Below are 14,019 nucleotides of genomic sequence, written 5' to 3' on the forward strand. Positions count from 1 at the left end.
GACCGGACCCCCCCGCCCATTCATATCCATTTTACTTGTCCAACAGAAAAAAATATGTACATGCACCGCTCTGATTGCAGAAAACGCACTTCCTTTTGGATACATAAATATTGCAATAAGTACATAACATATTACACATAACTTTTTATTTACTTGAAATGCTCTAAGTCTTAGAGTAACCTAAGAAGTCCTGGGTTAGCCCATAAGCAGACTAAGCAATTGCTTAGGGCATCAATACAGTGCAATCATTACCCAAGTGGCCCCTATGTATTGAAAGATTGTGATTAATGGGTAGGTACCAACATAATGTATATCAAAGTGCTTAGAACAGATTATGGGTAACTTAAACTAACGAAATTAAATATCTATAGCAATGTATAATTTCAGTAAAATATGTTATTAATGGTTTTTGGTGGGTTTCCCGTTGAAAAAGTCGACGCATGAGACACATTTCATATGTAAGGAAGCGCGAGCGAAGCGAGCGCGAAATTTTTTTAGTCTAAGGACACAAAACAAATAAAAACCACTGTAAATTAACAAAGCAAAGTCAAAAAGTAAGATATGCACAGAAATGAAGTGCTAATGTACATGAAGCCGCGAGCGAAGCGAGCGCGATTTTTTCCTTAGAGTTTTCATGAAGTAAACATATCATAAAAAGCCAAAGTGAACAAAAAGCTATAACGGACGTGCGCGAAAAATGATTTTTCGGAATAGAATGCCTCAACAATTAAACAAAGATAAATTGCGATCAGTGCCGGTTTTAACTCTACCAGCGCCCTGGGCGAGATTTCTACGGCACCCTTCAACTGCAATTCAAACCCATACGAAAAACAGAGGTGTGTGTAGTTACCGATTGCGCGAGCGAAGCGAGCGCGAATATTTTTTTTTATAGTTAACAAGTCGAAGCAAAAATTACGTAAAATGTAGCCCAATCGTACATAAGTTATTGCTGGTTGGTGAATGCAAAAACACCGGAACATGTCTTATGATTGCGCGAGCGAAGCGAGCGCGAATTTTTTTGTTACATTTTAGAACTCAAAACAAAAATTACTTAAAATTTTGCCCAAACGTACATAACTCTTTGTTGGTGTTGGCGCCTATGTATTATATTTTTGGGACTTAAAGTAGTACCGTAAATAAGAAAGTTCATATGGAAACTAGAAGTTACTTTCTTATTTATAAAAGAACTCAAAAACGACGCTACCTTTTTGCTAGGGTAGACTAAAATATTGTTGAAAAATAAAACAACTGTAAAGTGAAGCAAGCCCGAAAATTTTTGAGTTTTGGATCACTAAAAGTCCTAAACATATATAATAAAAAACGACTGTGAAGTGAAGAAGCCGCGAGCGAAGGGAGCGTGATTTTTTTTGAGTATTGGGACATTAAAAGTAGCTATATGTGATAAAAAATTGAAGCGTAAAGTAAGGAAACCGCGAGCGGAGCGAGCGCGAAAATTTTTGAGTTTTGGGACATAAAAGTAGTGTTTGTTCGAGAATTTCTCAAATTTAACGCGGAATTAAACACAAATTCGCTTCGGCGCCCCTGAGCCCGCGGCGCCCGGGTTATTCGCATACGCTGCACCATAAGTTAAGATGGCCCTGATGCTATCCATTCATTTGGATACAGTTCTTGTAAGTTGCAATCTTTGATGAAATTTAAAACAAAAATAGGAGTAACATTCTGATCAAGGATTGGTGGGGGCGCCTGCGGTGCCCCTTATATCCGGCGCCCTGGGCCGTCGCCCAACCGCGCCCTACCGCTACTAACTGCAATATCTGACATGGAGGCGCGAGCGCAGCGAGCGCGAATTTTTTTGGGGATGCAAAGGGTGAACCCGTCAAAATTGATAGGGGACGACCAAAGCGAGGGCGGCTATTGCTGTGTTCGGAAATATTGAAATCAAATAATTGGTAAAAAGATATTGTATTTTTTTAATATTACGTGATAAGTCACTCGATTTGCCGCCCCCTAGGACGTGCCGCCCGCGTGCGGTGCACGCCTTGCACGCCCGCTTACGGCGGGCCTGGTCCCGATGGAAAACGTACGCGTATCAAACAATACAGAAAATAGAATATGTGCAATGGCGGGGAAAATGGCCGCGGATGTAACATTGTATTATGTCCCTGTCCAATTGTCCGTCTGTGTCATGCATTGTGTGCCCACATATTTTATTTCATGGAGGCTTGGTAGTTTATTTTTTTGCTCGACAGCTCTTGATATTATGAATGTTGTACGCATGTTGGAAATATTGGGTATTTTTTTATTCGCTGAAATCAGATCTACGGAATTAAGACTTCATTATCACAAGTCCTTGTAAAATATCTCTATGAAAATAGTTTACCTGAGAGCAGTAGCAAATTCTAGGAAGAACATTAAGATTAAAATTGTGTCATCACAGAAATAAAGTGCACCAAAACCGTTTACAAACTATTTACTGTTTCGAAGAATCCTATAAGGAGTTTCACTGACTTGGCTACCTACATGCCGCTAAGAATTTCAAAATAAAATTAAAAGGGAAAATGTCATCCAATACAAAGTTAATTTAAAATCCAATATCTATTAACCCGTTGAAAAAAGGCTAATAATTTGACATAATATCTTATAATATGAGCGGCTTACGGGCTTGCGTGGTAAATAAATCGGCTTACCGCTGTCGAGTGGCTATTCGATCTTCGCGGTGGGTAATAGCCCCGTCGACTCACAATAAGGAGAACTCTTCAATAGCATATATATGCAGTCGATTTAATTTTCTTTAGAGCTTAAAAATATTGATAAAGACAAAGTCGATAACTTCAGATCATGGAGTGGAAGGACAGCTGTTGTCTTTGAAATTTATAGACTGCATAGTTTAATCTGACTCAGAAGTAAAACAATGTTTAAAGCTATATCTATCTATAAAGCTAGTTACTTACCAGTACTTACCAGAGAATCTTACTTGATCTTGATACTTTTACAACTTTCATAAACTGAAAAGACAAATAAAGCCCAGTACAACTGAAAGTCTTGGATCAAATACCTACCAACATTTTCTTGAAGATATTTTCTTATAGGTTATATATAGTTTTCCTAGTTTTGCATGAGATACGATATTAAGCTGTATCTATGCTTTACGATATTCACCTATCGCGATAACTTTGCGTATGAAGCTGAGAATCTTTGTAAAAATGTCATACGATCGACGGGATACGGAGAATAGTATGTTGACAGGGAATTAATGGGGAACTTTATCATGTACGTATAGGCTTTCCGGGGTAAGAAATATGATAGCAACGTATGAGCCCTTTGTCACACTATCGCTTCTGTATCGAATGATTCTTTGAGATTACATGTTCGGAAACTCGATCATAGTTACATTATGTTTTGTCTCTATGATGGCAAGTAGAATAGATATTTTACATGTATATAGCCTTTAAGAGACCATTCCGGTTTTTCTCTGTATATGTCGTCATATTGGGTATTTTCTCTAAAACCCTATCTTAGGCTGCCAGTCGCCTGGCTGTATCTCAAGAACCGCGATGGCTAGATAATTGTTTTCACAGATGATGTAGGTACTTCTGTTGCCGCTATAACAACTTTCAATATCTGTGTAAATGCCTACTTAAACCATTTTTTAAGAGGGCTGCCATACAACAGACGTGTTTTTTTCTCGATAATAATAAAGATACGGAACCCTTCGCACGCGAGTAAAAATTGTACTCGAAGAGTTTTTTTACAGAACCAAAAAGTGTACACCCAATTACCTTCACACTTAAGTTTATTTAAACAAAACTAGTTTAAAATACAGTTTCTTATTCCCTTTGATTCGTTTCGACGTCTGTTTCGGACGCTTTGCAGGAATTATACAGTTTCACAAACATAATTCACATTTATTTATGCATGGTTTGTGCTGCGATAACACTACTCTAGTGAGTTTTAAATGTAAATGCTTTAATGGCTATTTACTCTATATTTACTTACTAGGTTAATCTCCGGGTTACGGGAGGCCACCAAACACAACTGACTCTTGCGACGTACAACGGCCGCACGCTACGGCTTGACTCGCATCTGGCGCAACTCGAGGTGGAACTTGGGAAGATTAGGTGGCACATATTAGGGTTATGTGAAGTTCGAAGAGAGGGGGAGGACACCATAACCCTCGAATCAGGTCACCTAATGTACTTCCGAGAGGGAGACCAACAATCCCAAGGTGGCGTTGGGTTTCTGGTTAATAAGTCCCTAGCTGATAACGTTGTGGAGGTGTCTAGTGTGTCGAACAGGGTAGCGTACCTTATCATAAAGCTCACCGACAGGTATAGCCTCAAGGTAGTGCAAGTGTACGCACCGACCTCGACACATTCAGACGATGAAGTGGAGGATATGTTTGATGATATATCAAGGGCCCTCCACTTCACTACAAAGACCCATTACACCGTTGTCATGGGGGACTTTAACGCTAAAGTGGGAGTACAGATTTGCGGCGAATCGGCAGTAGGATCCCATGGATTTGGAAGCAGGAATCATAGGGGGCAAATGCTCGTCAACTTCCTTGAACGCGAGGGGCTCTTTTTGATGAACTCCTTTTTCAAAAAGCAGCCCCAAAGGAAGTGGACGTGGCAAAGCCCCGACACTATGACTAAAAATGAGATTGACTTCATCATGACGAACAAGAAGCACATATTCAGAGACGTCTCCGTGATCAATAGGTTTAATACCGGTAGCGATCACCGACTTGTCCGAGGCTCTCTGAATATCAACTTCAAGGCCGAACGTTTCCGTCTGATGAAGGCCAGGCTCCGACCAACACTGCTCCAAACCATGACAGGATCCGAAACGTTCCAGTCAAATCTGGAGAACCGATTTGCCGCCGTGGAAACCACAACAGACGTTAACCAGAACCACGAATATGTGGTTCGGATCCTCAGGGAGGAAGGTTCGAGATTCTGTAACATGCAGCGTAAGGGCAAGAAATCGAAGCTTTCGGAAGAGACATTAGGGCTTATGAAGAAACGACGTGAAAACCCGCCTGTCACTTCGTCAGCTAAGCGGGCTCTAAACCAAGAGATCAACAAGCACGTACGACGCGACCTCCGGTGCTCCAATACTCTTGACATTGAAAGAGCAATTGAGCTGAATCGGGGGTCAAAGGTGTTCGTACAATCTCTTGGAAGAAGCCACTTGACGAAGCTGACCACAACAAGTGGAGAAGTCGTTTCTTCGGTGCCGGCAGTCCTTTCGGAAGTGGAAAATTTCTATGGCCGGTTATACGCATCGCATGCATCTCGACCTGATCCCGGAAATGAGGATTCTAGAGCCACATTAACACGCCATTTCACCGAAGACCTGCCAGAAGTCAGCAGTGGCGAAATCGAGATCGCTCTGAGACAGCTCAAAAATGGAAAAGCCCCTGGCGAGGATGGCATTACAACAGAGCTTTTAAAAGCAGGAGGTAAGCCCGTACTGGGGGAGCTCCAGAAGCTTTTTAATGCCGTCCTGTTTGAAGGGAGAACTCCAGAGGCGTGGAGTAGGAGTGTTGTCGTCCTGTTCTTCAAAAAGGGAGACAAAACCCAGTTGAAGAACTATCGACCCATTTCCCTCCTAAGCCACGTATATAAGCTGTTCTCAAGAGTGATCACGAACCGACTTGCGCGAAGACTCGACGAATTCCAACCACCGGAGCAGGCTGGGTTTCGGAGCGGATACGGCACTATAGACCACATCCACACAGTGCGGCAGATTATACAGAAGACCGAAGAGTATAATCAGCCCCTGTGTCTAGCATTTGTGGACTATGAGAAGGCCTTTGACTCGGTTGAAATCTGGTCTGTTCTGGAGTCCCTGCAGCGTTGTCAAGTAGATTGGCGATACATCCAAGTGATGAGATGTCTCTACGAAGCCGCTACAATGTCCGTCCAAGTACAGAATCAGCAAACAAGGCCCATACCGTTGCATCGAGGAGTGAGACAAGGGGATGTTATTTCCCCGAAACTGTTCACTAATGCAATGGAGGATATGTTCAAAACGCTGAACTGGAAAGGACGCGGCATCAACATCAATGGCGAACACATCTCTCACTTGCGATTTGCTGACGATATCGTCATCATGGCGGAAACGCTGCAGGACCTACAACAGATGCTGAACGACCTGGCTGAATCTTCTCTACGCATCGGCCTACGGATGAACTTGGACAAAACCAAGGTCATGTTCAATGAACATGTTCTACCGGAACCGATTGCGATACACGGCGCCGTTCTCGAAGTTGTTCGGAAATATGTATACCTCGGGCAGACATTGCAGTTAGGTAGAAACAACTTTGAGGACGAGGCGAATAGGAGAATTCAGTTGGGTTGGGCTGCATTTGGGAAGCTACGTCGAGTCCTAACATCGTCGATCCCACAGTGCCTAAAGACAAAAGTCTTTAATCAGTGCGTCCTACCTGTCATGACTTACGGAGCCGAAACGTGGACACTGACGGTACGGCTGGTCCACAAGTTTAAAGTCGCTCAGCGGGCTATGGAAAGGGCTATGCTCGGCGTTTCTCTGAGGGATCGCATCAGAAATGAGGTAATCCGTCAGAGAACCAAGGTCATCGACATAGCCTATCGAATCAGCAAGCTGAAGTGGCAGTGGGCTGGCCATATTAGCCGAAGAACCGATAACCGTTGGGGTAAACGAGTTCTAGAGTGGAGACCGCGCCTCGGCAAACGTAGTGTAGGACGTCCTCAGGCACGGTGGAGTGATGACTTGCGCAAGACGGCTGGCAGGAGCTGGATGCGAGAAGCCGAAAATCGATCTCAGTGGCGTGCACTTGGAGAGGCCTATGTCCAGCAGTGGACTGCGATAGGCTGATGATGATGATGATGATGATGAGGTTAATCTGGGAATTGTCAGACTGAGTAACGTGTTTGTAAAGTCTGTTCTGGGAACAGACAGCTAGGGTTTTGACTAAGCAGGTTCAAGAATCTGTTTTGACATACATTCCCACATTATTATAATCTTTAAGTGTTTATTGTCTACAGATGTATGAAACACGGAACTTAGAATAGGTACCGCCCGGGGCCTAATCTTTTATTTTCTGTTCTTACAAGAAAGCAGCCGCCAGCCTTAGTTTCAGTTTTAATACGTTTTCTAAAACTCTTTGGCCTTCTTTCCCCAAAATTCACTCCCAAAAGAAACTGTATCTCTTCTCCAAACCGAATAAAAAACTATTCCATAAACGATAAAATCTAACAAGATGCCAATATCCGATGGGCGGTAAAAGTTTTCAACAGGCCGTAATAGAAATAAGTGCATCGGTAAATCAAATACTGCGCTGCAGTTCTACCGACGCAGTTAAACCTTCTTAGAGACGTGATTTGTGGCTCCGACAACTGCATTTAAAGGTTTTTCGACGATAGCAATGAAAAAACTTTTCAGTCAACGTTTCACAATTAATAAATGAAGTCGTTTATATAATTTATCGTTTGGGATGTGTATATTTGACACCGATATAAGTTTCAATTTTAGTTACACAGTTTTAAAACATTTGAGTTAGATAAGGTTATTTATTACGGACCAAAGCTATTTATGATGTGACTATCACTTCCCAAATAAGAAACCTTTTGATTTCTTACTTTGTCGGTTAAATAACGCAAATAGTATGATACGTTAAGGAGAGATGTTAATTTAAAACTTTTGATACACTTTACCTTAAAAACATCTGAAACTCAGTCACTACCCACATCCACCGTATTTCCTCTTCAGACTCCATAGTTTTTCGGAAATTGATATTACAAGTGAACACACCAGTGCTCTCAGACATGAGCATAAAATGTAATATCCGTTGCAGACGTCCTGAGCGAATGTTCTACCCATTGTTCGAGAAATTCAGTTTTCGTTCAAACGATTATTACTCTTATTGTATTAAAGGAGTTGTAGAAAAAATAATAAGGATGTGTATAAAATAGTGTTATAAAAAGCTATGCCAAAGTCCCAGTTTGTGGTTTATGTTGAAGTTTATTTCCTAAAAACGATTTGTACTGCACCTTTTTTGTATCATTTTAATGTCACTAGAGCATCGTATTGACTGAAGTGTTTTTCCTGGAAAACTTCGATCAACCATAGCGATGCTTTGCAACCACAGGAGTCTTGTCAAAGTACCAAATAGAAAAAATGCTAAAAAATTCCCTGAGCCCCCATAGTCACGCCAATCTCAGCCAATTCAACGTCACGTTGTCACGCTCCGCCATTTTATTTGGCAGGCACGAGCGTGACCAGTGGCGCCCATCAAAAATATATATTGCTTGCACGTTAGCCGAACATTTTTTACGCTTTTGAGCAAAAATACAACCGCTATGTTAGACTGTTGCATGTTTTTGGACTTTTTTTAATGTCCCTATTTTGGTAGCATGTTTATTTAACGTATTCGTTCCATATATTGGGTTCCTTGGATACGCTACTGTTGATGATAAGCTTCATTGGTCACTAAGAAGTAGCCTACGCAGGGGTCAAGCCTCTTTTACATGGTCCTAAACTTAAATAAATTATTGAACCCTCAAAAACTTAATATGTTCCCTCAGTAAATAGGTACGTGTAAACTTTAGAAACACACCTTTAGAAAACAACATTAGTGTAATATCCCCAAATATGGACCTTTTATGTGAAAATTACACAGTCACAAGTAAAGTCAGGGTCTGTTGCTAGCAATTTATTTTTGGCGTGAAACGGCTACCTGCATGTTTTCCCATGAATATTTAAATATTACTTAACTGAAATGCTAGGGGAAATTCCGTTATTCTCGTTTTTGTGACTTTGATGGGCACATTTGTCATTGCCATGTAGCGACAATGTTTTACGATTTTACTTGGTTTATGAAAAATTATGTAAAACAATTTATTGTACGCACTATTTTGATGAAGAATGCATTTTTAACTCTCTTTCTTTCTTTTTGATCAAAACATTGAGTTCTTTTAATGATTTTGAAGAACCAAAGCTGACTATACAGATCATAACTGAATACATAATAATATACCATGTTCCTGTACCATTGCTGATAATGAGTAATAATCGACGTTAAAAACTGAGGTCCTAAATTCGAATATGACTATTCTCTTCTTTTTTTTCAATAAATCACCTTATCAGGGGATCTTATTAGGCTCATCAGTCCATCTTGCCCAGCCATCTCACACTATTAATAGGCCATTGTGCAAATGGTTCATAAACCAGTATCAGGCATTACCATACAAATGTATTTGAGCGCATAACGTTATTACGGGGACTGCACGTAAATCTAGCCGGCGCCATGAATCCAGGTAATTTATTGGAGCCCATGGTATCTCTACATGTATTACTGGGCCAGTGGGGTGACCATGAAAACCTCATCTCAAGGAAATGTATTTTTTTCAAAACAACAATCTTTTAAAAAAATGCATGATCTTTTCATTCTGTTAAAATAAGTTCCGTGTGTCTCTAACATTCACAGCAATACGTATTATAAAAAGTGAAATTGTTCCTGAATCGATAGGCACCCAAAAACCGACATATTTAAATACAGGTTACATTCTACCGATACCAATTCAGTAATCACAAAATTGTATTTAAGCACCTAACTAAATAAATACACTACACCAATTTGTAACTCAAACAACAAAGCGGTATTTCATAGTTAATGAGAAAATAATAGCTTTGTGGCGGTTAATTCTCTCGTTATTAACTAATTAAATTGCGATCGGTGATGTGTGCACATTTACTGAAAACGGCGCTTTGCTGCATCTATAATGACATAAACAGTAGTACAAAATAGTTTAATGTAATGAGATATTCTGTTTCTAATTTTACGTTTCATTGGATTTGTAAATCTGTTTGCGATGTTATTAATTAATTTTACTTTGAGGTTGTTGACTTTGTGGTATAGTAAATACGGTAAGCAATTAATGCATCTTTAATACACAATTCCTTTCTGAAAAAATACCAACCCCACAAATATAAACATTTATTTTTCATTAAAAATTTCCAAACATAATAATTTCTGTTGCAAAAACAGATGAAGCAACAATAAATCGCATGGGAAAAAGTTTTCAAGAAGAAGACGGTAACATCTACCATCCCCTGCACCGCCTGGTCACCCTACACATAAAGTAATGTCTTGGTGTACGCGGGACGCATACGTTCGCTGCACGCTGCCCGCCTACATTATGCGACTTGATACGCATACCTAACGCACGCCCATTTGCAGACCAGAAAAGACGGTAGCCTTGTAAAGAAGATAGTTATAAAAGTATTGTCTTATTTTGTGATATCTATTATTAGTACCTGGACGGGTATGAATTGGTACGGTATTTCCATTATTCTAGATTCCACCATTGGTTTTACTCGTGTTATGTGGGACCTACATCCTGCACCTGAATAAAAGGCAAGTGACTGCTTTCCCCAGGGTCTAGACTATCTGTGTAGACCTCACTTATTATATTAGTGAAGATCGTTTTTGAATACACATCATATTTAGCGCCTGTGGAAAATATGATAGCAATTTTGTAAAAGGTTGCTATGGTATATTGCCATGCAGATTGATTTTAGTTACACTCGTTTGAAGGCGTTTGTGTTTTGGTACAAATTACCACAATTCTTTTTAGCTGGATACTTATACCTATTTTGAGTTAAAAAGTAAATTTTCCTCGGTTCCTGCACCTTTTAAGAATTATCTCTACCAGACTTTAAAACGAGAATAAAATTAATACCCACCAAGTGTCTTCACTTCACTAAGTTTTAAACACCTTAAGCCTCTACCAGTCTTCCTTAAACATAAGCGTAAAGATAATATAAATAGCTCGACATTACACGTGGCCATATCACACGGCGTGCGGTTCCTATTGAAAACTTCTCCAATATTCTCACAGAGAAACTCAACAGTTCATGACAATTAAAATCTTGGGGAATACTGATTCGAATTATTTGGGTTTTGAGAGAATAAGTGGAGAATTCATGTTAGGTATTGAATAAATGTTCTTCATGATAGCTATTGTCAGTAGCTCCACCCAGTCCAAGTCATCGTAGGATTTCCTTCATCCATTGTCTTGCAATCTTGATAAACACAGGCTGCCTGACTCCGCCCGCAAGTTATAGATGCATACTCGCAAGCGGCACGCAATTTATTGCTCACAAGATTTATGCGGAAAGCTATTGATTAAGGTTCAAGGGGAGATTTAGTCCGGTCAAGGAACGGGTTTGCTGGTAGACTGATAGACTGTTGTAGGCATATGCAACTTTGTTTAATACTGTGAATATTTTCATAGTTAAAATTTTACCCAACGTCGATCTTTGTGTTCGTGCTAATATTTCTAAATCGCGCCCTTCTTTAGTTATTTTTTATATTACAAGTTTCTCAGTAGATCACTTATGGCGGAATTGACAACAGTAGACAATTTTTAAACTGTGTACTAAAGTTTGTTATTTAATCAAAGTGTGCAGCTATCTTCATCACGTACCATAAATAAGGAACCTTTCACGCAAAACTGTCCATAAATATCGTTTTACATAACACAGGTATCGTCAATATTTCCATATAGCGAATCAAAGCGACTCCACGTGAAGTTCCCTGTAGAAACATCTGAAGATCGCTCGGCTGTGAGTGAGCTCCTAATGAAATATGAACAACTATTCCTAATGCCTTCATTAACTGCTCAAATCGCAGATGTTTGAAGAAGTTCTGATATTCGAATAATATGTGAACTTTGTGTGTTTTTCGTGCTAGTATGTTTCTTAATGGAAAGATACCTGTATTTATTTTTTATAGATAGTAAAATAGAACTTAGCTTAACATAAAATACATCAGACACGTTATTGGATACTTTATACATACCGAATTGTGTACGCAATCAAGGTAAACAGTCGTAAGATAGGGTGGAGCAGAATATAAAACGTACTTAGTTAGCACGCAGTAGGTACTTTATCGGAAGAAATATTAGCTCAACAAAGAAACAAATAAACACAGGCTATATTAATAGATAAACTTTCTTCCATATTGCCACTAAGTCCTATCTTGTGGCTTAGGAGAATTCGTATGGTTCGATAACTCAACATTAAGCAATGTTCACCGGTGGCCCTTCACGGATTAAGCGATCGTAGGTATCTACTCCATGCTGAAAACCATCCGTGTAAAAGTTCCTCTAACTTGCTTTTATTAGAAGGTATGTGACAGTTGTTCCATCCAGGTAATTGGAAATATTATGCACATGTTTAGAGTGAGAGCCGAACGCAATAACTTTCAGTCAATGAAAGTGGCAAATTGCAAATTGTTATCTGCATTATAAATTTTGTGTGTTGTCTTTATGACATCCTCACCAAAACAGAACAAATAGAAACCCAATTGAATACCTACAGGTATCATTCAAACAAATACTAGGTATCTAACAATTTAATGTGCGAACGAAAAATCTACACATAGCACTAACCACAGTTTTGATTTCCCCAGAGCGCTCGGTTCCCCTAACATTAGGTAGCACTTGAAATAATAATGATCGTACATTTTAGCCGAATTACTTTCCAAGTTGGAAACGCAACGTATTTTTGGTATAATATGGTAATTTATGATAACATCGTGTACCGGTTTCGAGAAGAAATCTCTGCGAAAATACCTACTTACCTGAATTTCGTTTAACTGTAACTTTTCAAAATCGATGCCTCGCGTCGGTAAGTGGGTGCTTGTATTTTACAAAATATCGTAGATATTTACCGCAGTTACAGTCGCGTGGAATCTACATGACGTGATAACCGACCAATTCATTGGTAAATAAAAAAAAAACAAGCGACCGTTATAAGGGGATGCACTTATACAGAGAAGGCACCGGCACTGGATTGCCTTGCTTGCACCGCGCGCCTCCAAATCAGCTCGCTTGGAAAGCCTAAAAAACACTTAGAAATTACTTTACCACCACAATATTCACAAAAATCTTCCAGGATTTTGGTACTTGGTACCAAAACAGTATAAAAGCTATGACATCATGCAACAGTGCACAAGGATCACTGCTCTCCTAAAAGCTACACAACTTGCATACAAAGCTGAGAGCATTAAAACTTCGGTTCACGCTCAGTTAAACCTCTGTTCGATATGCGAAAATAGTTGGGAACAATTCATAATGATGTGCCGAATGGTTTCATATAACTAGTTAACAAACTGGCTATGCAAAACTGGAGAATTTGAGTATGCAGTCAGAAAGCAAACAGCTTGACCGAAATGCTGTATTGATTGCTATGCTCTAAAGTGACATTTGAGGGTGATTATAAAAAGTTGCATCAAAGACAACATCTGACAAGAGATTATTTATTGTAAAAAATTAATGTATTTCAAGTTTTGTTTCATGTTAGTAGATCAATACCCCCGAATTTAAAATGAGTGTAAAAATATGTATATATGTGTTACCGGCCGAACCCGATTTTATGCATATGCACTCGCGATCGTCAGTTTTGGCGAACGACGATGACGAGCGCAAGCACCCGTCAGATATCTGATAGCCTGCATGGAATTATCAGAATAACAACATTTTCTATGTTACACAGAATTAAAGCATGTTATTAATCCTTTATTTTATCATTTAACATCACATTTCAACATCAATATTATGTTGCAAATGATTTCATGGAAATACAAAGGTAAATAACAGTAAATATATTTGCGCAAAGCTTTCATGCAGACGAGAACAAAATAAATAACATATTGGTTCTGTCATTTACGTCGCTTACCACTAACTTTAATTAATATCTACATCACAAGCTCAATTATATTAATTAAAAGCAAACTGTTAACAAAGAAACTGCTTGCTTTGCTGAAGGTAAAGACAAACGTAGTCTATTCATTAGTAAATAGGTCACGATCTCAATACGTCCAGTGTTGCCAGCTATTGCAGACAAACATGAAAAAGAAGGCACAGGTTCCAAATTGCCTGTTGATTTGTTGCAGGATTTTTTAAAGAAAGGACATTTATTCTGATTAAAACGGATTCGGACTTAGTCGGAGATAAAAATGTAGACGAAAAAATTAATAAAAATATAGGAAATAAAACAGCTATG

The sequence above is a fragment of the Helicoverpa zea genome, chromosome 18 (genome assembly GCF_022581195.2).
Source record: "Helicoverpa zea isolate HzStark_Cry1AcR chromosome 18, ilHelZeax1.1, whole genome shotgun sequence".
Lineage (NCBI taxonomy): Eukaryota > Metazoa > Arthropoda > Insecta > Lepidoptera > Noctuidae > Helicoverpa > Helicoverpa zea.